Source organism: Pongo pygmaeus, chromosome 1, assembly GCF_028885625.2.
Source record: "Pongo pygmaeus isolate AG05252 chromosome 1, NHGRI_mPonPyg2-v2.0_pri, whole genome shotgun sequence".
NCBI classification, from domain to species: Eukaryota; Metazoa; Chordata; class Mammalia; order Primates; family Hominidae; genus Pongo; species Pongo pygmaeus.
The window spans coordinates 76,539,310-76,565,824 of record NC_072373.2 but is presented as its reverse complement, the minus strand read 5'-3'; the positions used below and the strand labels follow the sequence as shown (position 1 = coordinate 76,565,824).

Genomic DNA, 26,515 nt, shown 5'->3' with positions numbered 1-26,515 from the left:
AGAAACTTAAATACATGTTATTAAGTGAAAGAAGCCAATCTGAAAGGGTTATATACTGTATGATTCCTACTATGTGATATTCTGGAAAAGGCAAAAGTATAGAAACAGTAAAAAGGTCAGTGATTGCCAGAGTTTAGCAGGGAGGGAGAAATGAATATGCAGAACATAGACAATTTTTACAGCAGTGAAACTATTCTGTATGATACTATAATGGTGGCTATATGTCATTATAGATTTGTTCAAACCCACAGAATCTGCAACACCAAGAATAAACCCCTTATGTAAATTATGGACTTTGGGTGATAATGATGTTTCAGTGTAGGTTCATCACCCGTAACAAAGGTACCACTCTGGTACCAGATGTTGACAGTGTGGGAGGTTGTGCATGTGTAGGGGTAGGGGGCATATGGGAACTCTCTGTACTTTTCACTCAATTTGTCTGTGAACCTACAACTGCTCTAAAAGTCTTTTTAAAATTTTTTTTAAAGCATGAAATGGAAATTTTAGAAGTGAAAAAAATACACTGTGTGAAGTTAAGAAATCAATTGATGGGTTCAATAGCAAAATACAGAAAAAAAGAAAAAAGAGTCAGCAAACATAGTGAGACATCAATAGAAAGGGAAAACAGAGGAATTAAAGACAGAGGAGACAACTAGAAAATGAATAATAAAATAAATTCAAACATATCAATAATTACATTAAATATAAATTAAGCACACCAATTAAAACATCGAGTTTGTCAAATTTGATTAAAAATAAATAAGACCTAATTATCTACAAGAAACCTACTTTAAAAATAAAGACATAGATGGGAATAGAAGTAATAAGATGAAAGAAGAGATACCATACAAACACTAATCAAAAGAAAAAATGTAGTGGCTATATTAATATCAAAGTAGATTTCAAAGCAAGAATACTACTAAACAGAGATATTGCATAATGGGATAAGGTTCAATTAATCAAGAAAACATAACAATCTTAAATGTACACACCTATTAAGAGAAGTTTCAAAAACTTAAAACAGAAACAGAAATGAGAACTAGATAAATCCACAACCATAGTTGGAGACTTTGACATTGCTCTCACAGTAATTGATAGAAGTAGACAGAAAATCAGTACCAACAGATGAGACCCAAACGTTATGTCCAGTTGACATAATTTACCTTTATAAAACACTCTACCCAACAAAAGCAGAAAACTTTTTTTTTCAAACACACATGGAATATTCACCATGCTAAACCATATTCTGGACCATAAAACAAACTTTAACAAATTTGGAACAACTGAAGTCATATAAAGAATCTTTTTCAAGCGTGTCCCTGTGAGGAGACCACCAAACAGGCTTTGTATGAGCAATAAAGCTTTTAATCAGCTGGGTGCAGGCAGGCTGAGTCCGAAAAGAGAGTCAGAGAAGGGAGATAGGGGTGGGGCCGTTTTATAAGATTTGGGTAGGTAAAGGAAAATTACAGTCAAAGGAGGTTTGTTCTCTAGCGGGCAGGAGTGGGGGTCACAAGGTGCTCAGTGGGGGAGCTTTTTGAGCCAAGATGAGCCAGGAAAAGGACTTTCACAAGGTAATGTCATCACTTACGGCAAGGACCGGCCATTTTCACTTCTTTTGTGGTGAAATATCATCAGTTAAAGCAAGGACCGGCCATTTACACTTCTTTTGTGGTGGAATGTCATCAGTTAAGGCGGGGCAGGGCATTTTCACTTCTTTTGTGATTCTTCAGTTACTTCAGATCATCTGGGTGTATAAGTGCAAGTCACAGGGGATGCAATGGCTTGGCTTGGGTTCAGAGGCCTGATCTTCTTGAACCATAATGGAACCAAGTTAAAAATTAATAAAAGAAAGATATCTAGTAAATCTCCAAATATTTGGAAACCAACCGATATAGTTTGGATGTGTGTCTCCACTGAAATCTCATATTCAAATGTAATCCCCAGTGTTAAAAGTGGGGCCTGGTAGGAGGTGATTGGCTCATGGGGGTGGATTTTTCATGAATCGTTTAGCATCATCCTCTTGGTACTGTCCTCACAATAGTGAGTGAGTTCTTGTGAGATCTGCTCATTTAAAAGTGTGTGGCACCTCTCCCCACTCCTGCTCCTGCTCTCACCATGTGGTGTTCCCGCTCCTGGCTTCACCTTCTGCCATGATTGTAAGTAAGCTTCCTGAGGCCTCTTCTGAGGCTGATGCCAGAGCTGTTTCCTGTACAGCCTACAGAACCATAAGTCAATTAAACCTCTTTTCTTTACAAATTACCCTGTCTCTGGTATTTCTCTTTTCTTCTTCTTTTTTTTTTTTTCTTGTGTGTGACCTGGGCTGGAGTGCAGTGGCACAATCTCAGCTCATTGCAATCTCCACCTTCCTGGCTCAAAGAATCCTCCCACCTTAGTCTCCAGAGTATCTGGGACTACAAGCTTGCACCACCACACCCAGCTAATTTTTAATTTTTTGTAGAGACGGGGTTTTGCCATGTTGCTGAGGCTAGTCTCAAGCATCTGCCTACTTCAGTCTCTCAAAGTGCTAGGATTACAGACATGAGCCACCATGCCTGGCCTCAGGCATTTCTTTATAACAATGCAAGCACGGACTAATACACCAACATACTTCTGGATTACCCATGGGCCAAAAGGAAAGTCACAAAGGAATTTAGAAAAATGAATGAAAGAGAAAATGCAACATATCAAAATTTGCAGAAGGCATTTAAAACAGTGATTTAGAGAAATTTATAAATGCTTATATTGGAAAAGAACAACATCTCAAATCAGTGATCTAAGCTTGCAAGTGACAAAACTAGAAAAAGAACAGAATAAACCCAAAGTAAGTAGAAGGAAGGAAAGTATTATTAGAAGACCAGAAATCAAATAAATTGGAAACAGAAAAACAATAGAGAAAATTAATGAAACTAAAAGTTGATTATTTGAAAAGTTCAGCACAATTGATAAACCTCTAGCCAGGATGACCAAGAAAAATAAGATGCAAATTAGAAACATCAGAAATGAGAGAAGAAACATCACTATTAACCCCACAGACCTTAAGAAGATAACAAGGGAACAGTACTATGAAAAGCTGTTCGTAAATTTGACAAAATGCACTAATTTTTAAAATTAAAAAAAAATTACCAAATTCATTCAGGAAGAAAAAAGTTTATGAAATAAAGCAATGATTTATTTCATATATATGTATGCATAACTTTTAAATTGAATTTGTAGTTTAAACCTTCCAAAAAGAATTCTCTAAGCCCCAGTGGTTTCACTGATGAAGTTTACCAAACATTGATGGAAGAAATAACAATTTTACATAATCTCTTTCAGATAGAGGAAGGAACACTTCTCAATTGATTTTATGAGATTGGCATTACCCAATAAAACCAAAGACATTACAATTAAGAAAATGTCAACCCAATATCCTTTAAGAACACAGACACAAAAATCTTATAAAATATTATCAAATTGAATCCAACAATATATTTTAAAGATATTAATAATATGGCATGATCAAGTGGGGTTTATCCCCAGAATGCAAGGCTCACTCAACATTTGAAAAGCCGTCAATGTAATTCACCACATCAACAATCTAAAAAAGAATAATCACATGAATATCTTATTGGATGAAGAAAAAGTTTAGAATAAATTCAGTAATCACTTCATGACAAAAAAAAAAAACTCTAGCAAACAACAAATAGTAGGGAACTTCCTTAAACTAATAAAAGGCATCTATGAAAAACCTACATCTAACTTTATACTTAATAATGAAAGACTAATGCTTTCCCCCTAAGACTGGGAACAAGAAAAAGTTGTCCTCTCTTAACACATTCGACAGTGTACTGAAAGTACTAGCCAGTGTAATAGGGCAATAAAAAGAAGTAAAGGATATAAATATTGGAAGAGAAAAAGCAAAAATATATTTATTCATACATAGATAACATGTTCATGTAGAACATTTCATTGAATCTACAAAAAGCTTTTAAACTAGTAAGTGAATTAGCAAGGTGCCAGCATATGTACAAGTCAATATAAAAAAGTTAATTATATTCCCATATACCAGCAATGAATAATTGAAATCTGAATTTTTTTCAAAAATACCACCTATATAATAGCACCAAAAACAATGAAAATATTTAGTTATAAACAATAAAATATATGCACAATTTGCTGAATACAAAAGATTGATGAAAAAGTCAAAGAAGATATAAATAAATGTGGAGATACAATATTCATGGATAAGGAAAATTCAATATTGTTAAAATGTAAATTCTCCTAATCTACAGAGTTAATGCAATTCCAATTGAAAATCCAAAGGATTTTTGTAGGATTTTTTGTAGATTTAGAAATTAAAATTTTATATGGAAAACCAAAATAACCAGATTAGCCAAAAGAAAGAAACCAAAACATAACATTAGAGGTGTCATACTACCTGATTTCAAGACTTTATAGTAGTCAAGATCATGTGGGATTGGCAAAGGAAAAAGATAAATCAATGAAATAGAATTGACAGTCCAGAAATAAACCTTTGTATTTATGGTCAATTGATTTTTTTAAAGGTATAAAAGGAATTCAGTGGAGAAATTATGGTATTTTTAACAAATGATACTGGAACATTTGGACATTCAGATGCACATAAATTCATACATACATATACATGCATACATACACACATACATACATATGAAGAATAAGCCTAAACTATATGTCACACCTTATACAAAATGAACTCAAAATGGATCATAGACTATAAAGTCTAAAGCTAATAAACTTGTAGAAAAAGAAACTATCTTGCCCTTCTGTGTCTTTAAGAAGTCTTTTCTTTTTTTACCCCCTTGAAAACCCTGTAATTGCCTCACCTGGAGCTGATGCCTCACAAAAGAGAGGATGCCCACTCTCCTCAAAATCTACCCCAAACACTTCTTATTGCCACTAGACCCATAACTAGAGTCCAATTTCAACATGTTCCAGCAGCCTGGAAGCAGTAGCAGGTCTCTGAGTATAACTGTGGCTGAGCCCAGGTTCCCAGATTTGTCTCATTCCACTTGCTCTGCAGAGTATGAGCCAATATAAACTAAAAGTGATGTCTTTACTAAACACCTGTTATGAAACAGCCTGAGGTGTAGATATCTCTCATCTCCGGCCTTGTTTTCAGCATTTTTCCTCCTTGGATCAACAGTTTCTGACTCCAGGTTAGGTTACAAGGTTGGAATAAAAAAACAAACCACGCTAGGAAAGGAAGGTGAAAAAGGAAGTCACTCTTACTTGTTTGTTCTCACAGAATTTGTCCACTTGACTATTGAAATATCCAGCCTAGCTTCTCAGTTTTTATTCATTGCTGTTGGTAAATATTTATTAAGTAAGCATTAACAGACTTATTGGGCAAGTAAAACGTAATGTGCTAGGCAGCCACAAGAAAATACAAAGCCAGAGTCCCCAACCCCCAAGAGTTCATTCTAGACTAATCATAAACACATGGCTTTATGTTTTCAGATTATGCTTAATGGAGCCATTCCAAACCATTTTCTTCTGGGTGGCACACCTCTGTGTAACGAAATTTTCCAGACTTCATATGGGCAAGGTAGCTAGGCAGAGAGAATGACCTAAAACTAAAATTGTTTCAGAGAGAAGTAGGAATTGTACTAATTAATGCTGGAGCAAGACAAAGATAGACTTTGAAGGGGCAGATGGCTACAGCTTAGTGTCTAACATCATGGAATTGATCTCAGTAGGGCATCTAGCATTGCTTCTACACTCCCATGCCTCTAACTGTCCCATAAGCAGGTGCTGTTAGTGGCAAAAGCAAAATGCAGGAGTGCAGCCCACCATGGCTATAAGAAGTACTCAAAATCCATAACTTCCTGCTTTGGGATAGCTGGATCTCAATAGACAACAATTATTTTTATAACGCACTTAAATAATGTAAGAGAAAAAATAGGAAAGAAGAAATGTTTAGAGAAAATGGAATGACAAATGAGCAAATATAGGAAAAGAAGTCAGGGAAAAGAACATCACACTATAAACTCATCAACGCTTTATACCAGCACCTTGCACAAAGTTTAACTTTGTAAATTGTCTTAAATATTAAATACCTAACTTTATATAAAAGGCAACACCAATATCATTAATAATCTAACTTTATATAAAAAGGCAACAGCAATATCATTAATAATCTAACTTTATATAAAAAGGCAACACCAATATCATTTCTTCTCAGTGCCTCCAAACAAAATTATGTACTTTCTTTTTTTTAATTAAAAAAAATTTTTTTTTTTTTGAGACAGTCTCACTCTTGTCACCCAGGCTGGAGTGCAATGGCACAATCTCGGCTCACTACAACCTCCACCTCCAGGGTTCAGGCGATTCTCCCGCCTCAGCCTCTCAAGTAGCTGGGATTACAGGTGCCCACCACCATGCCCGGCTAATTTGTTTTTTTTTTTTAAATAGAGATGAGGTTTCACCATGTTGGCCAGGCTGGTCTCGAACTCCTGACCTCAGGTGATCCACCCACCTCAGCCGCCCAAAGTGTTGGGATTACAGGCATGAGCCACTGCGCCTGGCCAGAATTATGTACTTTCAATTGTTTATCCTCCACTAGAGATGCTTCTCTGTGAATTAGTTACACATCTTTATGAGTTAAGTACCTTTATCACCTACCTTTATGACCAGGTTGTTGATCTGAGAGATGGGACTATGGAACAGACGAAAATTAACAGGTGCCCACTAGGCCTCAAGCCACAGTTGAGTTTTCAGTGGGATTGTACTCTCAGCTAATGAGATGGAAATGAAAGCTGAGTGCTCACTGACAAGAACTGACTTCATACCTAGTGGGCACATAAAAACCCCAGAGGTGTAAGAGTAAATTCTGGGCTTCTCATCTGCCAATCAAAACTTCACAAAGGGTTGTGATTGTTAATTGTAAAATAAACCTATCTGCCCATGGGGACTCTTGGGAAACAGTGTTACTGACTATATAACACATGTAAATACTCTGTTTATATAGCTTTAATCGTCCAGCCCTCTGTAAAATGAAACAATTTAGTTTAGGGACACTTGAGCTCAGTATCTAAAGACTAGGACAAGCCCACATTCCTTCTCCTTGGAAGAGAGATCCTCTTTTTCAACAGCTAAAATGCAGCCATTTGCTAAAAATGACTCAGCGCTCAGAAAGCTCAGGAGAACAAATCTCAGAGAAAGGGGCTGTCCCTGCCAGATACCCCATTTCTCCCACCCAAGATTTCTATGCCATGTAAGTATCACCCATACAGCCAGAAAGCTAGAAGTATATTTATTTTGTAACTCACAAAGCAAGGAAACAATGCTGAGAGGTCCAGAATTGAACAATAATCACCATAGGTATGTTTCTTTGGGGAGAATTCTTCTATGTAAGAGCCTTAAAATTACCTCTCAAATTTACTTTTTGAAACCATGGTGTTGAAAGGGACTGCTTGAGAATCTGGAACCTGGTGTTTGGTGAGGTTATCTTGGCCCATACTTCCTCTGCATAGCAAACAGTGACTCTGGAATAAGGGGCAAACTTGGGACTCAGGGCCAGAGTTATATTCACAGACCGGCTGCCACTTCCAGGCCACTGGAATATGATGACAATTGACCCTAGTTATGGGTCTAGTGGCAGTAAAGGGTGTTTTAGATAGGCTCCGAGGAGAGTGAGCATCCTCTTGTTTGTGAAGTATTTGCTCCAGGCGAGGCAATTACAGGGTTTTTGAGGGGAGAAAAAATTCTGCAGATACACAAGGGCAAGATACTCCCACTGGCAAGGGAGACTCAGAGCAACTCGGGGTTCAAGATTCTCACTCTCACTTGAGACCAACCATATGTGCCCATTTCAAGTTTTGGGGTCTCCTTCCCAATCAATGACCTAACTTTCACATGAGAAACTTGGCATTAATTTCCCAAGAAAATTACTGATGTTGTAGTTCTGCAACCTGTAAAATTAAATTTTGTGTTTAATTTTTAACAATACCAACCCTGTGGCTACAAGACATAAAAGATCCTGTTAGGGCTGCCATGGAAGTTCTCTAGTTCTCAGACCAAGAACTAAACCAAGAGCTTAAGGACCTGAGCTTTTCATCTTCTGTCTGTAAGCACTCCACTACACTCAGAAATATCCATCCTACGCTACAATCCTTGCAGTGATCACAACTGCCGTCAAGAGTCCAGTGTCCGGTCAAGAGACAGAAACCACACAGTAATTCAAATAAAGAAAGTATAATCATGAAGAACTGTTAACTTGGTAAAAGGGTGGTTAACCACCAAAAAGGATAAAAGAGAATTGTATGGTGTAATAGAGGTGGCAACCTCAGACTACAGCTATCACTCTTAAGATGAAAGGAAAGGTAAACAAGTAGGAAACTTAGAAAGAGAAAGGACTCCAGCAGACTAACATTTGGGCCTCTAAGGAGATGGTTCAGCTGCTGCAGAAACATGTCACCCACTGCTGGGGTGAAGAAGAAACCTCCGGGGGACATTCACTTGCTGGAACCACGGGAACAATTCACCACCACAAGGAATACTGCCAGGGCCAGGTGTGTGCTGATCCATTCACTGTCATGTGGAGAAGGCAAAAATAACAGGAGAAGATAAATCTCTTTTTCCTTCTCCAACCTTGAGAGGTTGGAGAATCCAAGTGTTGGATTCTTGAGTGCTGAGAATCCCTTCAGCACTCCTTTAGCCCCTAATTGGCTGAACCTAATATAAAGCCAGATATCTGAGAAAAAAATGTAGTTTGCAGTGTACATCTCCAGTATCGTGAAGCAGGACAAAGAAAGGTAGTTTGGAACTAAGAAGAAATAAATTAATAATAAGCATACTTGAATATAGAGGCTAGGAGTAAAGACGGGGAAAGGTGAACAGTTACAATATATGCTTTGGAGACAGAATCACTTGGACTTAGTGTTAAGGCTCCTGTGGGAGGGGAGTAAAAGGAGGAATCAGGATGATCCTTCTAAAGAGAAAGGGAAAATAGTATATTCATTTGTGGATGGAATGAGTTTGTTGTGGTTAGAAAGAAAGCGAATTAAGAATTAAATTTTGAATATATATCAAATGTCTATGACATTCAGATCAAAGTGTCAAATTGGCAGATAGATGGCTATACAAATGTTGAGCTTGTCTGAAGATAAAAATTAGCATCAACAGCATATATATGTTATTTAAGGGTGCTGGACTAGATATAATCTCCAGAGAAACTACAGATAGAGAAAAGAGCCGGAGAACCTCCTGAGATGCACCAACATTCAGAAGTAAGATAAGAGGTAAAACAGAGAGAGTAGCCAGTGAGAGGCAAACAAACAAACAAAGAAAAAATAGGAGAGCTTGGTGTATCGGAAGCAGAGAAAGAAGTGTTTCCAAAAAAGTAATCAACTCTGTCAAATCCATTGAAATTGAAGAAAAGCTTCCATTGGATTTTCTTTTTTTTTTTTTTTTTTTTTCCAGACAGGTTCTCACTCCATTGCCCAGGCTGGAGTGCAGTGATGTGATCTCAGCTCACTGCAGCCTCAACCTCCCAGGCTCAAGTAATCCTCCCACCTCAGCCTCCCCAGTAGCTGTGTCTACAGATGCACACCACCACGCCTGGCTAATTTTTAGTATTTTTTTTTTTTTTTGTAGAGATGGGGTTTTGCCATGCTGCCCAGGTGCTAGTCCCAAACTCCTGGGCTGAAGTGATCCACCTACCTTGGCCTCCCAAAGTGTTGGCATTACAGGCATGAGCCACCACACCCAGTCTGGATTTAACAAGATGTATTTCAATGTATGAAGGAAGAGAAAGAAAGAAAGATGAACAGAGAAATAAGTGGTAGGAGAAGGAAATGTTGGGTCAAACTAGAAGTTTTAAACCTGAAAAAATATGAAAACTAAGTTATCTAATATAACAGCCACTAGCCACAGGTGGCTACTGAGGACTCGAAATGTGGCCAGTATACCATATATAGAAAGCTGAAACTGGATCCCTTCCTTACACCGTATACAAAAATTAACTCAAGATAGATTAAAGACTTAAATGTAAGACCTAACACCATAAAAACCCTAGAAGAAAACCTAGGCAATACCATTCAGGACATGGGCATGGACAAAGACTTCATGACTAAAACACCAAAAGCAATGGCAACAAAAGCCAAAATTGACAAATGGGATCTAATTAAACTGAACAGCTTCTGCACAGCAAAAGAAACTATCATCAGAGTGAACAGGCAACCTATCGAATGGGAGAAAATTTTTGCAATCTACCCATCTGACAAAGGGCTAATATCCAGAATCTACAACAAACTTAAACAAATTTACAAGAAAAAAACAACCCCATCAAAAAGTGGGCAAAGGATATGAACAGACACTTCTCAAAAGAAGATGCTTATGCAGCCAACAGACATATGAAAAAATGCTCATCATCAATGGTCATCAGAGAAATGCAAATCAAAACCACAATGAGATACCATCTCATGCCAGTTAGAATGGCGATCATTAAAAAGTCAGGAAACAACAGATGTTGGAGAGGATGTGGAGAAATATGAATGCTTTTACACTGTTGGTGGGAGTATAAATTAGTTCAACCATTATGGAAGACAGTGTGGGGATTCCTCAAGGATCTAGAACTAGAAATACCATTTGACCGAGCAATCCCATTACTGGGCATATACCCAAAGGATTATAAATCATTCTACAATAAGGACACATGCACACGTATGTTTATTGTGGCCCTATTCACAATAGCAAAGACTTGGAACCAACCCAAATGCCCATCAGTGATAGACTGGATTAAGAAAATGTGGCATATATACACCATGGAATACCATAGAGCCAAAAAAAAAAGGATGAGTTAATGTTCTTTGCAGGGACATGGATGAAGCTGGAAACCATCACTCTAAGCAAACTATCACAAGGACAGAAAACTAAACACTGCATGTTCTCACTCATAAGTGGGAGTTGAACAATGAGAACACATGGACACAGGGCGGTGAACATCACACACCTGGGCCTGCCGGGGGGTGGCGGGCTGGTGGAGGGATAGCATTAGGAAAAATATCTAATGTAAATGACGAGTTGATGGGTGCAGCAAACTAACACAGCACAGGTATACCTACGTAACAAACCTGCACGTTGTGCACATGTACCCTAGAACTTAAAGTATAATAATAAAAAATATGTATATATAAAAGAAATGTGGCTAGTATAAATTTAGATATGCTATAAGTATAAATTACACACCACATTTCGAAGACTCAGTAGGAAAAAATATATACAATATCTCATCAATAATTTTTACATCAATTATAGGGTGAAATAATATTTCACATACATTGGGTTAAATGAAATATATGACAATTAAATTTACCTTTTTCTTTTTACTTTTTTAATATGGCTACCATAAAATTTTAAATTACATATGTGGCTCACATCATATTTATACTGGAGAGAGTTTTACTAGAGCATGTTTGCATGCTAATATAATGATCTAGTAGAGAATCAGGAATTGATGATGTAGGAAGAGAAAGAGTAGGGAAAAGAAAAGACCTTTAGAGCTTAAGCAGATAAGGGGTGATGGACATCATACATAGATCAACAAACAAGTAGAGAAAGGCATGTACATAGATGATATTTGTTGTATCCTTTATACAGAAAGAACTCACTCTTTTTAAACAGCCATGAAGCAGTAATTAAACATTTATCAAGGACTAAGTCACAAATAAAATCTCAAATATCCAAAGGTACAGATCACATGGTAATCAAACAAGAAATCAGTATGAAAAAGACAGCAAACTCAATCTAATTACATGGACATTATAAAACAGTTTTCTAAACAACTCTCGGATTAAAGTGGAAATCAGTACTAGAACACAGACTGTTTGAAATTACCAATGAAACAACACTACATTTCAAAACTTATGGGATACTACCAAAGTCTTAACTCAAAGGAAAATTCAGAGCTTTCAGTGATCTTCTTAATATATATGGAAGATTGAAAGTAAATGATCTAAGCACCCAGTTCAAGAAAGTTTAAAAACATTTTTAAAAAAAATAAGCCAACAGAGAATAGGAGAAACTAATGAAAAGAAAATTCAAAATTAATGAACTAGAAAGCATGGCAAAACAAAATTGCATAGACCTGGTAAATAAAGCAATTGTTTTATTTTGTTTTTGTTTTTAGAATACAACACACAAACCATTAATAAGTCTGAACAAGAAAAAAAGGGAAAGAAAATGCAAATATCTACAACAAGGAAAGAAAAATAATTCAGCATTAAGAGATTTTTAAAATTCTAAAATTCCAAATACCGACCAGTAAATTAGAAAATCTACATGAAATAGACAAATTTTTGGAAAATGCAGATTACTAATATTGGCTCATGAAGAGAGGAAATTATCCCAATAATCAGAGAAAAACTTGAAAATGCAGCAAAAGCTCTAACTTCAAAAAAAGCACCAGTTCCAGTTTGTTTTATCAGTAAGTTCTAATACATCATAAAGAACAGATCATTCCTGGGCTATTTAAACATTCAGCCAACACAAACTACGAAAAACTTCCCAATATACTTCACTGAGAAATTTAATTCTGATACTAAAATATACTAAATACTAAACAACAATAGTAAAAATAAAATACATCTTGGGTCATTCTTAAAATCCAAAGTCAAATATTAGCAAGTCTAATTAAGAATGCTTTTGAAAGCAAGTAACAGAAACCCTGACTCCAATTATCTTTAAAAATGAGGGTATTTCTGAACTCAACAGAAGTCTAGAAGTAGGATAAGTTTTAGGATGGGTTGTGGTTTAATTATGTTATTAAGAACCCAGGGGAGGGGGGCCAAGGTGGCCAATTAGAAGGAGCAGCTGTCTGTGGCACTCAGGGAGAGGAAGAAAGGAGCAAGTGAATATAGCACCTTCAACTGAAATATCCAGGCACTCACATTGGGACTGCTCACAGAAACAACTCGACCCATGGAGAAGAGAGAAAAGCAGGGTGGGGCAATGGCCCACCTGGGAGCAACATGAAGCCAAGAGAACTCCCACCGCCAGCCAAGGGAAGCAGTGAGTGAGTGTGCAACCCCAGGAAACCATGCTTCTCCCACGGATCTTTGCAACCCACAGATCAGGAGATCAGTGCACCCACACCATCTTGTGCACCCACATCACCAGGGTCTTGGGTCCCACACACAGAGGTGTGTTGAGTCTGGGCAGAGCAGCTGCTCAGGCATGCATAGAGACCCAGGAACTTTACATATTCCGGCCCCAGGATCCCCAACAGAGGTGTCTGTAACTCAGGCAAGGTGGGAGGTCTGTACATACCCCTAGGAAGGCGGCTAAATCCAGGGAGCCAAGCAGCATCCATCTGTGGGTCCCACTTCCATGACACCTCACAAAATAAGACCTACTGGCTTGGAATATAGCCTGTCTGTGATGGGACAGAGTCCCCAGTGGGAGGGGTGGGTCGCCATCTCTACTGTTTGGTTGACTCAGCCATTCCAGTCTATGGGCTTTGGAGAATCCATATGGTTCAAACAAGGAAGGGTCTTCCCAGCACAGTACAGTGGCATTGCCAGAACATGGCCAGATTGCTTCTTTAAGTGGGGCCCCAATCCATTCCTCCTCACTGGGAGGGACCTCCCAACCGGGGCCTCCAGCCGTCTCTGCCTGTATTCCACAAACAGATCCTGATCTCTTTCTGGAATAGCATGCCTGAGGGGAGGGGAGGAGGGAAGGAGGAGGGGAGGGAAGGGGAGGAGGGAAGGAGGAGGGGAAGGAAGGGGAGAAGGGGAGGGGAGGGGTGGAGGGGAGAGGAGGGGAGGAGGGAAGGGGAGGAGGGGAGGGGAGGAGGGAAGGGGAGGAGGGAAGGGGAGGAGGGGAGGGGGGGAGGGGAGGAGGGGAGGGGAGGGGAGGAGGGGAGGGGAGGAGGGAACGAGGAGGGGAGGGAAGGAGAGGAGGGAAGGAGGAGGGGAGGGAAGGAGAGGAGGGAAGGGAAGGAGGGGAGGAGGGGAGGAGGGGAGGAGGGGAGGGCCACCAAGCTGGCTGTTTGAACGACTCAGCCATTCCAACCAGTGGGTTTCAGAGAGTCCAAGCCAACAAGGGCAGAAGCAGTTCCCCAGCACAGCAAGGCTGTTCTATTGAGGCATGGCCAGATGGCTTCTTTAAGTGGGACCTTGATCCATTTTTCCTTGACGGGTAGATCATGCCAGCTGGGATATCCAGCCACCCTCGCCCATGTTCTGTGGCCAACAGAGTTCTATTTTTTCCCTGGGACAGAGTGCCCAGAGGGGAAGGCGGGCCACCAACTTGGCTGTTTGGGCACCTCAGCCAGTTCAACCTGTGGGCCTCGGAGAGCCCAAACCAACAAGGGGCTGATGGGATCTCCAACACAGCACAACTGCTGTATCAAAAACAGCCCAACTGCTTCTTTAAGTGGATCCCTGATCCCGTTCCTCCTGACTAGGTGAGATGTCCCAACTGGGGCCTCCAGCCACCCCCTACATACTGTGTGCTCATGCTGGCAACAGGACAGTACCGCCCTGGGATGGAGCTTCCAGAGGAAGGGGCAGGCTGCCATCTTTGCTGTTTCATAGCATTCACTGCTGATACCTCCAAGTACAGGAAAAACTGAGGCAACTAGGGTGTAGAGTGGACCCCCAGCTAACTGCAGCATCCCTAAGGAAGAGTAAACAGACTGCTAAAAGAAAAACAGATGAAAAAACAAAACAACCCATGAAAGCGCCATCCAAAGGTCAGCAACCTCAAAGATCGAAGATAGATAAGCCCACAAAGATGAGAGAATCAATGCAAAAATGTTGAAAATTCAAAAACCCAGAGAGCCCTTTTTCCTCCAAATGATCACAACACCTCTCCAACAAGGGCTCAGAACTAGGCTGAGCCCAAGATGACAGAAGTAAGCTTCAGAATGTGGACAAAAACCAGTTTTGCTGAGCTAAAGGTGTATGTCCTAACCAAAGGCAAAGAAGCTAAGAATCATGATAAAACAATGCAGGAGCTGACAGCCAAAACAGCCAGTATAGAAAGGACCATAATCGACCTCATAGAGCTGAAAAACATACTACAAGTACTTTACAATGTAATCCCAAGTATTAATAGCAGAATAGACCAAGCAGAGCAAAGAATCCCAGAGCTTTCAGACTATCTCTCTGAAATAGGACAGGTAGACAGGAATAGAGAAAAAAGAATGAAAATGAATGAATAAAACCTCTGAGAAATATGGGTTTATGTAAAAGGACCAAACCTACAACTGATTGGGGTACCTGAAAGAGATAGGAAGAATAGAACCAAGTTGGAAAACATACTTCAGGATATCATCCAGGAGAATGACCCCAACCTAGCAAGATAGGCCAACATTCAAATTCAGGAACAAGAGAACCCCAGTAAGATAACTATTCAAGAAAATCATCCCTAAGATATATATCAGCAGATTCTCCAAAGTCAAAATGAAAGAAAAAATGCTGGCTGGGCACAGTGGCTCACGCCTATAATCCTAGCACTTTGGGAGGCCAAGGTGGGTAGATTACTTGAGGTCAGGAGTTCAAGACCAGCCTGACCAACATGGTGAAACGCTGTCTCTACTAAAAATACCTGGCACATACCTTTAGTCCCAGCTACTCAGGCTACTCAAGAGGCTGAGGCAGGAGATTTGCTTGAACCCAGGAGACAGAGGTTGCATTGAGCTGAGATCATGCCACTGCACTCCAGCCTGGGTGACACAGTGAAACTCCATCTGAAAAAAAAAAAAAGAAAAAAATGTTAAGGACAGCCAGAAGGAAAGACCAGGTCACCTACAAAGGGAAGCCCATTGGACTAGCATTGGACCTCTAAGTGGAAACCCTACAAGCCACAAAAGATTGGGGGCCAGTATTCAATATTCCTAAAGAAAATAATTCCCAACCCAGAATTTCATATGCAAACTAAGTTTCATAAGCAAAGGAGAAATAAGATCCTTTTCAGACAAACAAATGCTGAGGAAATTCATCACTACCGGACCTGCCTTACAAGAGCTCCTGAAGTAAGCACTAAATATAGAACGGAAAAACCATTACCACTACAAAAACACACTGACATACCAATGATACAATGAAGTATCCACATAAACCTGCAAAATAATCAGCCAGCATCATGATGACAGGATCAAATCCACACATTAAAATGTTAATCTTAAATGAAAATGTGCTAAATGCCTCCCAAAAAAAGATACAGAATGACAAGCTAGATAAAGAGCCAAGACTCATTAGTATGCTATCTTCAAGAGACCCATCTCATGTGCAAAGACACACATAGGCTCGAAATAAAGGGATGGAGGAAAATTTACCAAGCAAATGGAAAACAGGAAAAAACAGGTGCAATCCTAGTTTATAACAAAACAGACTTTAAATCAACAAAAATCAAAAAAGATAAAGAAGGCCACTACATAACAGTAAAGGGTTCATTTCAACAAGAAGAGCTAACTAACCTAAATATATATACAACCAATACAGGAGCACCCAGAAAAGGAAAGTTCTTAGAGACCTTCAAAGAGACTTAGACTCACACACAATAATGGTGGGAGACTTTATCACCCTACTGACAATATTAGGCAGATCATTGAGACAGAAAATTATCAAAGACATTCAAGACCTCAACTCAGCTCTGGATCAAGTGGGCCTGATAGCTATATACAGAACTCTCCACTCCAAAACAACAGAATATACATTCTTCTCATCACCACAGCACTTACTCTAAAATTGATCACATAATTGGAAGTAAAACACTCCTTGGCAAGTGCAAAAGAACTGAAAACATAACAAAGAGTCTCTCAGACCAAGGTGTAATCAAATTAGAACACAAGATTAAGAAATTCACTCAAAACCATATAACTACATGGAAAATGAACAATCTGCTCCCGAATGACTTTTGGTTAAATAATGAAATTAAGGCAGAAATCAAGAAGTTCTTTGAAACTAATGAGAACAAAAATACAATGTCCAGAATCTCCAGAATGCAGCTAAAGCACTGTTAAGAGGGAAATTTATAGCACTAAATGTCCACATCAAAAAGCTAAAAAGATCTCAAGTTAACAACCTAACGTCACAACTAAACAAACTAGAGAACAAAGAGCAAACCAACCCAAAGCTAGCAGAAGACAAAAAATAACCAAAATCAGAGCAGAACTGAAGAAGACAGAGACATGAAAAACCCTTCAAAGAATCAATGAATCCAGGAGCTGGTTTTTTGAAAAAAATTAATAAAATAGATAGACTGCTAGCTAGACTAATAAAGAATAAAAGAGAAAAGATTCAAATAAACACAATCAGAAGTGATAAGGGTGATATCGCCACTGACCCCACAGAAATACAAACAACTATCAGAGAATAGTACAAACACCACTATGTACATAAACTAGAAAAATCTAGAAGAAAAGATAAATTCCTGGACACATATACCCTCCCAACACTGAACCAGGAAGAAACTGAATCCCTGAAAAGACAATAATGAGTTTGGAAACTGAAGCAGTAATAAATAGCCTACCAACTGTTGGGAAAAAGCTGAGCGTTGGGAAGAAAGCTGAGGCAGGGCTCGCATGTCTGCCATAATGTCCTCCGGAATGTGTCTAGACTTGCTGGCTCCTTGCTTCTAGCCCTCCTAGGCTCCTAGATTGATTGTATCTCCATTATCTCAAGTAGCAGAACATGTTCCTTATAAATGCTAAACCATCACAGCTGTAGATCATGCACCTGCTCTTTTGCCCTCCACATTCTCACCACCTGTTTCTCTGTTGGATTACCAATAAATAGCATGGGCTCCCAGAGCTCGGAGCCTTCGCAGCCTCCATACACTAGCAATGGCCCCCTGGTTCCACCTTTCTCTCTCAAACTGTCTTTTTCTCAATCCTTTGACTCTGCCGGACTTTGTCACCCCCATGACCTGGTGTTGGGTCTGATCACCCCAACACCAACAACAAAAAAAAAAAGCCCAGGACCAGACAGATTCACAGATGAGTTCTACCAGAGGTACAAAGAACAGCTAATACCACTCCTACTGAAACAATTTAATATTCAAAAAAATTGAAAAGGAGGGACTCCTCCCTAACTCATTGTATGAGGCCAGCATCATCCTGATATCAAAACCTGGCAGAGATACAACAAAAAAGGGAAATTTCAGGCCAATATCTTTTACGAACATCAATGCAAAAATCCTCAACAAAATACAGGCAAACTGATTCCAGCAGCGCATCAAAAAGTTTATCCACCATGATCAAGTTGGCTTCATCTTTGGGATGCAAGGCTGTTCAACACACGAAAATCAATAAATGTAAGTTATAACATAAACAGAACTAAAGACAAAAATCACATGATTATTTCAATAGATACAGAAAAAGTCTTCGATAAAATTCAACATCCCTCATATTAAAAACTCTCAATAAACTAAGTATTGAAGGAACATGTCTCCAAATAATAAGAGCCATCTATGACAAATGCACAGCCAATGTCATACTGAATGGGCAAAAACTGGAAGTATTCTCTTTGAAAAGTGGCCCAAAACAAGGCTGCCCTCTCTCACCACTCCCAGTCAACACTGGAAGTGCTGGCCAAGGCAATCTGGCAAGAGAAAGAAATAAAGCATATTCAAATAGGAAGAGAGGAAGTCAAACTATCTTTATTTGCAGGTGACATGATCTTATATCTAGAAAACCCCAATGTCTCAGTCCAAAAGCTTCTTAAGCTGATAAGCAACTTCAGCAGTCTCAAGATACAAAATCTATGTGCAAAAATCACTAGCATTCCTATACACCAACAACAGGCAAGCTGACAGCCAAATCCCATTCACAATTGCCACAAAAAGAATAAAATACCTAGGAACGCAGCTAACCAGGGAAGTGAAGGACCTCTTCAAGAACTACAAACCACCACTCAAAGAAATCAGAGAAGACACAAAAGAATGGAAAAACATTCCATGCTCATAGATAGGAAGAATCAATATCGTGAAAACGGCCATATTGACCAAAGTAATTTATAGATTCAATGCTATTTCTGTTAAACTACCATTGAGATTCTTCACAGAATTAGAAAAAAACTATTTTAAAACTCATATGGAACCCCAAAAGAGCATGAATAGACAAGGCAATTGTAAGAAACAAAAACAAAGCTGGAGGCATAATGCTCCCAAACTTCAAACTATACTACAGGACTACAGTAACCAAAACAGCATGGTACTGGTACAAGAACAGAAACATAGACCAATGGAACATAATAGAGAATCCAGATATAAGTCTGCACACCTACAACCATCTGATCTTTGACAAACCTGACGAAAGCAAGCAATGGGAAAAGGATTCCCTATTTAATAAATGGTGCTGGAGAACTGGCTAGCCATATGCAGAAAATTGAAACTGGACCCCTTCCTTATACCATATACAAAAATTCACTCAAGATAGATTAAAGACTTACATGTAAAACCCAAAACTATAAACACTTCAGAAGAAAACCTAGGCAATATCATTGAGGACACAGGCATGGGCAAAGATTTCATGACAAAGATGCCAAAAGCCAAAATTGACAAATGGGATCTAATTAAACTAAAGAGCTTCTGCACAGCAAAAGAAACTGTCATCGGAGTGAACAGACAACCTACAGAATGGGAGAAAATTTTTGCAATCTTTCATCTGACAAAGGTCTAATATCCAGCATCTATATGGAATTTAAACAAATTTACAAGAAAAAAACAAACAACCCCATTAAAAAGTAGGCAAAAGACAAAACAGACACTTCTCAAAAGATGACATACATGTGGACAACAAACATGAGAAAAAGCTCAACATCAGTGTTCATTACAGAAATGCAAATCAATACAACAATGAAATACCATCTAACACCAGTCAGAATGGCTATTATTAAAAAGTCAAAAACAACAGATGGCTGGCGAAGTTGTGATGAAAAAGGAACACTTTTACACTGCTGGTAGGAGAGTAAGTTAGTTCAACCATCATGGAAGACAGTGTGGCAATTCTTCAAAGACCTAGAGGCAGAAATACCATTCAACCCAGCAATCCCATTACTGGGTATATACCCAAAGGAATAAAAATCATTCTATTATAAAGATACATGCATGCATATGTTCATTGCAGCACTATCCACAACAGCAAAGGCCTGGAACCAACCTAAATGCCCATCAATGATAGACTGGACAAAGAAAATGTGGTATATATACACCATGGAATACTATGTAGCCATAAGAAGGAATGAGATCTTGTCCTTTGTAGGGACATGGATGGAGCTGGGGGCCATTATTCTTAGCAAACTAAAGCAGAAACAGAAAACCAAATACCACATGTTTTCACTTACATGTGGGAGCTGAATGATGAGAATATATGGACACGTTGCGGGGAGCAATACACACTGGAGCCTGTCAGAGGACAGGGCATGGGAAGAGGCAGAGCATCAGGAAGAATAGCTAATGAATGCTGGGCTTAATACCTGGGTGATGGGATGATCTGTGCAGTAAACCAACATGGCACACACTTACCTACGTAACAAACATGCACATGCTGCACATGTACCCCTGAACTTAAAATGAAAGTTGGAAATTAAAAAAAGAATCCATCCTTTCCATCTTTCTGGTCTGCCATTCTTTGTGTTATTTCATTCCTGGTTAGGTAGCAACATGATTGCAATATTTCCGAGCATCCAGGCATGACTTCCAGAAAAAGATGAAAAACTAACTCTTTTAGATTTCTACTCAGGAGCCAAAGACACTTTTCCCAGAAGTTCATCTAGCAGGCATCATTGCTCACTAGCAAGAGTTGGATTACATGCTCATAACTGAACCAATCCTAATCACCAGAATGGAGTTGTTTTAGACCAACTCATCAGCATCTCCTGGAGGACTTGTTAAAATATACATTGCTGGACCTCATCCCCAGGGTTTCCGACTCAGTAGGTCTGGTATGGGTCTTGATACTCTGCGTTTCTAATAAATTCCCCAGTTACATTAATACTGATTATCTTGGACCAGTCAGGACTATCTCTAGAGCTGGAAATGAGGTCAAATTCCCCAAGAGAGCTGGCTACACCAAGAATGGATACCTGAACACAGCAGTGACTCTATTAGAAAATAAGGAAGTATAAATGGATGTGCAGCAGCCTCCGTGCTAATCTAAGAATCTATTAATAAAACAGTATTACCAAATAGGATTTAGCCTAAGAATACAAGGTGATTGAACATTTGGAAATGTATTCATGTATTACACTAATAGATTAAGGAGAAAAGCTTCATGCTTTGTGTTACTAAAGGCCAAAAGACATTTGATAAAATTAAAAATCCATTCCTGACTTGAACTCAGTTTCTTCAGCTTTAAAATGGTGGTAAGGGGGTTGGGGATAGGGTTTGTATTATATGACCTCAAAGTTCCCTTCCACTGTAAAGATTCATGACTCTAACACTCTGCTGTGACCACTGGATAAGTTCTCCATAAAGAACGTTTTGATGAGCCAAAGTGTAAAAACTATATTATTTTTATCACTAAGTAATGCCCAACAGATCTTCTCAAACACTCAATATTCTTTTTCCCCTCCCTGAACCTGGGTGTGGCTCACACATGAGTGAAGAAAGGGTGAGGCCGAGACTCTGCGAAATAGAAAGGGTGTATGTTGAGCATATTATCTGGTAAATTTTTTAAAAATTAAAGTATAGTGGTCTATTTTTAGGCTACATCAAAATGACTCCCAGTCAAAACTTCAGGGATCCTTTATAGTCTGATGGCTACTTACTAAAAGGCAAATATCCTGAGGGAAGGATCTTCAGGAAAAGCACTTACATGCACTGAGAGACCACCAGCGTATTAGTCCATTCTCACGCTACTAATAAAAACATACCTGAGACTGAGTAATTTATAAAGGAAAGAAGTTAATTACTAACAGTTCAGCATGGCTGAGGAAACCTCAGGAAACTTACAATCATGGCAAAAGGGGAGGCAAACACGTCCTTCCTCACATGGCAGCAGCAAGGAGAACTGCAGAGCAAAGTGGGAGAAAAGCCTCTTATAAAACCATCAGATTTTGTGAGAACTCACTCATTGTCACAAGAACACCATGAGAGTCCCTCCCACAACACTGGGTAATTTATATGGGAGATTTGGGTGGGGACACAGCTCAACCATATCAAGCAGATACCAGGCTAGTCAAATGTACCACTTGCTGCAGGGATGTCAACTATCTCAATGAGTGAATATATAAAGAATTTTGTAGAGTAGAGGATCTCAAAGATGTCTACCATCTCTGGGTGGGCTATCTACTCAATCACAGCCAGAGGCTATGGGCTATCAACCGTTCAATGAGCTTCTACACCCAGGATGCACCTAAACAAAGGTTTTATAAAGAAAGCATGATCTCAACAATGTCATGTAAGAAGAACCTTCCTGGTAATTATAGTGATTTTAACAATTCAGCAACATTGACTGAAACTTCCTGAAGTTTGTTTTGAAACACTGGAGTGAGCTTTTTGAACAATTCAGGAAAATAATAATTCATATACAACTATTCTAATGTACACACAGTGGCAATTTTTCTTTTCTTCTTGTTTTTTTAACCTTATTGAAGTACTGCAAAATACACATAGAGCTAATGGCAATTATCTTAAACATACAGTTTGATGAATTTTTACAAACTAAACACATGTAATAGCCAGCATCCAGATCAATGGTCCTGTGCAATCACCAAGTGGCCAGCTTTCTTTATGAGGGAGTGTAGGCACACTTGAAGTCCTAGCTACACAGGAGTCTGAGGCAGAGGATGCTTGAGCCCAGGAGTTGGAGGCTGCAGTGAGCCAAGTTAATGTCACTGCACTCCAGCATGGCTGAAGTGAGGTCCTGAATCAAATAATAACAATAATAATTTACTACTCCAAAATCCCTCTGAGAGTTATTCCTCATTGTAGCATTTTATAAGCTGTTGTCTTTCATTTTCACTCCTACATTTCCTACTTTGATTTCTCTCCAGATTGCAGAAGTCCTGTAGTAGATATAATAGGTAGTAGTAGATATAATGACAACATTAAACATGATTGATACGGTTTGACTGTGTCCCCACCCAAATCTCATCTTGAATTTAACTCCCACAATTTCCATGTGTCATGGGAGGAGCCCAGTAGAAGGTGAATGAATCATGGGGTCAGGTCTTTCCTGCACTGTTCTCCTGATAGTGAATGAGTCTCACAAGATCTGATGGTTTTAAAAATGGGAGTTTCCCTGAACAAGCTTTCTTTTTGCCTGCCACCATCCACGTAAGATGTGACTTGCTCCTCCTTGCCTTCCACCATGATTGTGAGGCCTCCCCAGCCATGTGGAACTGTAAGTCCATTAAACCTCTTTCCCATATAAATTACCCAGTATCAGGTATGTCTTTATCAGCAGTGTGAAAATGAACTAATACAGTAAACTGGCACCAGTAGAGTGGGGCACTGCTGAAGAGATACCCAAAAATGTGGAATCAACTTTGGAACTGAGTAACAGGCAGAGGTTGGAACAGTTTGGAGGGCTCAGAAGAAGACAGGAAAATATGGGAAAGCTTGGAACTCCCTAGAGACTTGTTGAATGCCTTTGACCAAAATGCTGATCATGATATGGACAATGAAATCCAGGCTGAGGTGGTCTCAGATGGAGATGAAGAGCTTGTTGGGAATTAGAGCAATGGTGACTCCTGTTATGTTTTAGTCAAGAGGCTGGCAGCTTTTTGCCCCTGCCTAAGATATTTGTGGAACTCTGAACTTGACAGAGATGATTTAGGGTATCTGGCAGAAGAAATTTCTAAGCAGCAAATCATTCAAGAGGTGACTTGGATGCTGTTAAAGGCATTCAGTTTTATAAGGGAAGCAGAGCATAACAGTTCAGAAAATTTGCAGCCTGACAATGTGATAGAAAAGAAAATCCCGTTTTCTTAGGAGAAATTCGATCTGGCTGCAGAAATGTGCATAAATAACAAGAAGCCAAATGTTAATCCCCAAGACAATGGGGAAAATGTCTGCAGGGCATGTCAGAGGTCTTCACGGCAGCCCCTCCCATCACAGGCCTGGGGGCCTAGGAGGAAAAAATGGTTTCGGGGCCAGGCCCAGGGTCCCCATCCTGTGTGCAGTCTGGGCACTTGATGCCCTGTGTCCCAGCTGCTCCTTTTAGCCATGACTAAAAGGGGCCAATATACAGCTTGGGCCATGGCTTCACAGGGTGCAAGCCCCAAGCCTTGGCAGCTTCCGCATGGTGTTGAGCCTGTAGGCACACAAAAGTCAAGAACTGAGGTTTGAGAACCTCTGCCTACATTTCAGAGGATGTATGGAAATGCCGATATCCAGGCAGAAGTTTGCTGCAGGGCCAGGGCTGTCATGGAGAACCTCTGCTAGGGCAGTGCAGAAAGGAAATGTGGGGTCAGATCCCCCACATAGAGTCCCTACTGGGGCACTGCCTAGTGGAGCTGTGAGAAGAGGGCCACCATCCTCCAGACCCCAGAATGGTAGATCCACCAACAGCTTGTACCGTGTGCCTGGAAAAGCCACAGACACTCAACACCAGCCTGTGAAAGCAGCCAAGTGGGAAGCTATACCATGCAGAGCCACAGGGGTGGAGCTGCCCAAGACCATGGGAACCCACCTCTTGCATCAGCATGACCCAGATGCAAGACAAGGAGTCAAAGGAGATAATTTTGGAGCTTTAAGTTTGACTGCCCTGCTGGATTTCGGACTTGCATGGGGCCTATAACCCCTTTGTTTTGGCCAATTTCTCCCATTTGGAATAGCTGTATTTACCGAATGCCTGTAACCCCATTGTATCTAGGAAGTAACTTGCTTTTGATTTTACAGGCTCACAGGCAGAAGGGACTTGCCTTGTTTTGGATAAGACTTTAAACTGGGGACTTCTGAGTTAATGCTGAAATTAGTTAAGACTTTGGGGGACTGTTAGGAAGGCATGATTGGTTTGAAATGTGAGGACATGAGATTTGGGAGGGGCCAAGGGCAGAATGATATGGGTTGGCTGTATCCCCACCCAAATCTCATCTTGAATTGTAACTCCCACAATTCCACTCATGGTGGAAGGAACCCAATGGGAGGTGACTGAATCATGGAAGCAGGTCTTTCCTGCACTGTTCTCATGATACTGAATGAGTCTCACGAGATCTGATGGTTTTAAAAATGAGAGTTTCCTGCACAAGCTCTCTTTTTGCCTGCCACCATCAATGTAAGATGTGACTTGCTCCTCCTTGCCTTCCGCCATGATTGTGAGGCCTCCCCAGCCATGTGGAACTATAAGTCCATTAAACCTCTTTCCTGTATAAATTACCCAGTTTCAGGTATATCTTTACCAGCATCATGAAAACGAACTATTACGATGATAAAGAAAAGCAGTGGAGAGATTATCAGCCCCACTCACTGAAGGTTGACAGGACTGCCTTAATGATATGTACAGGTTACTGTGCCCAAGCTTTCTTTATTTCTGAAAAGACAATCAAATCTAACAAGAAAGTTTATAGAGTTGAAAAAAAACACAATCTCACCATCCTAACATTAATTTTTAGTTTTATATGTCTCCTCCCATTGGTACAGGGATTTTTACCTAGCTCTAATTACAGTCATGCATCCCTTAACGATGGGGATATGCTCTGAGAAGTGTGTCATCAGGTAATTTCGTCATTGTGTGAACATCATGGAGTGCACTTACACAAACCTAGATGGTATAGTCTACTACATACCTAGGCTACATGGTATAGCTTATTGCTCCTATGCCTCAAACCTGCACATCACATTACTATACTGAATACTGTAGGCAATTATAACACCATGGTAAATGTGGTTCAAGCCTGTAATCCCAGCCCTTTGGGAGGCTAAGGTGGGAGGACTACTTGAGCCCAGGAGTTTGAGACCAGCCTGGGCAACACAGGTTAGGAAGACTCCGTCTCTACCAAAAATAAAACAATTGCCCAGGTATGGTGGCATGTGCCTGTAGTCCCAGCTACTCAGGAGGCTGAAGTGGGAGGACTGCTTGAGCCCAGGAGCTTGAGGCTGCAGTGAGCTATGATCACACCACTGCACTCCAGCCTGGGTGACAGAGCAAGGCCCTGTCTCTAAAAGAAAAATGAAAAAAAAAGGATAAAAAATGGTACACCTATATAGGGCATTTACCATGAATACCGCTTGCAGGACTGGAAGTTGCCATGGGTGAGTCAGTGAGTGAGTGGTGAATGAATGTACTGTAGACTTTATAAACACTGTACACTTAGGTTACACTAAATTCATGTGTAAAAATTTCTTTCTTCAATAACAAATTAACCTTACCTTACTATAACTTTTTTTACTTTATAAACTTTAAAATTGTTTTAATGTTTTGACTCTTTTGTAATAACACTTAGCTTAAAACAAAAACACATTGTATAGCTATACAAAATACTGTATTTTCTTTTTTATATACTTATTCTATAAGCTTTTTTATATTTCTAAAAGGTTTCTGTCTTTCAAAACTTTTTAAACTTAAAAACAAAGACATAAACGCAAACATTAGCCTAGGGCT

At 39.6% G+C, this 26,515-nt stretch overlaps 1 long non-coding RNA gene across 1 annotated transcript in view; it reads right to left on the bottom strand.

Moving 5' to 3' along the window:
* LOC129010338 (uncharacterized) overlaps nt 1-26,515 on the bottom strand; it is a 62,942-nt gene that overhangs the window by 32,495 nt on the left and 3,932 nt on the right. Inside the window, exon 2 of the long non-coding RNA XR_008492981.2 lies at nt 15,585-15,715. This is a non-coding gene — a long non-coding RNA (uncharacterized LOC129010338). The remainder of the gene's footprint in view (nt 1-15,584; nt 15,716-26,515) is intronic.